Source organism: Theobroma umbraticum, unplaced genomic scaffold (assembly GCF_002168275.2).
Source record: "Theobroma umbraticum cultivar Fairchild unplaced genomic scaffold, ASM216827v3 scaffold_2.0, whole genome shotgun sequence".
Lineage (NCBI taxonomy): Eukaryota > Viridiplantae > Streptophyta > Magnoliopsida > Malvales > Malvaceae > Theobroma > Theobroma umbraticum.
The window spans coordinates 1,164,230-1,164,978 of record NW_018397277.1 but is presented as its reverse complement, the minus strand read 5'-3'; positions in this window follow the sequence as shown (position 1 = coordinate 1,164,978).

Genomic DNA, 749 nt, shown 5'->3' with positions numbered 1-749 from the left:
TCAAGAACTCTAAATGATAATTAACGAATTAAATTATTTATTCTTTAATTTTAATTTTGATAATTATGGAACATGTTTGATGCTTCTACAACTCTGAATGGATGGTCAAGATTGATATAAGGGTGCTTGATTTCGATTAAACCTTTGAAGCAAGAGTTTTAATAAAAAGAGAACAAATTGGAAAAAAAGAAAAGTACATATTTTTCCTTGAAAATGTTTTAGTCGTCACTTTTCTCCTCCTCCTAAAACCTTTGCTGTATTTGTTATTTCCTCTCTCCCAATCTGGGCTGAATTTTTTTAAAGAAAAATAGCTATTACTTTTAGGAAAAGAATAGATAGAAAATCGGTTGTCATCTTGTAGTCTAGAAGTCCACACCTTGTCCACTCAAGGTTCAAGTTGAAACCATTCTCAATGAATAAGTGGTGAACTTGTTTGGTCGAGAAATCATTCATTGGTGTGGTGGGGTCTAAAAATAAGAATCTTAAAACAAAATAAAAGTTTTTTCTTTCTTACTAGATTTTTTTTTTTAGAATGTGATTATGTTGCTTGCAACAAGAATGATATGTGTTTCCACTTGCGTAATTCGATTGCTTGCTTCCTTTATAAGAGAAATTTTTTGAAATCCATGCTTTACATAGTCACATCAATCCACTAAGATCCTACTCCAATAGCATTAAATGACAATATCTATTGCTTGACCAATCTAATTTGCTTAAAGGCATATACCAACAATCTCCCACTTGCACTT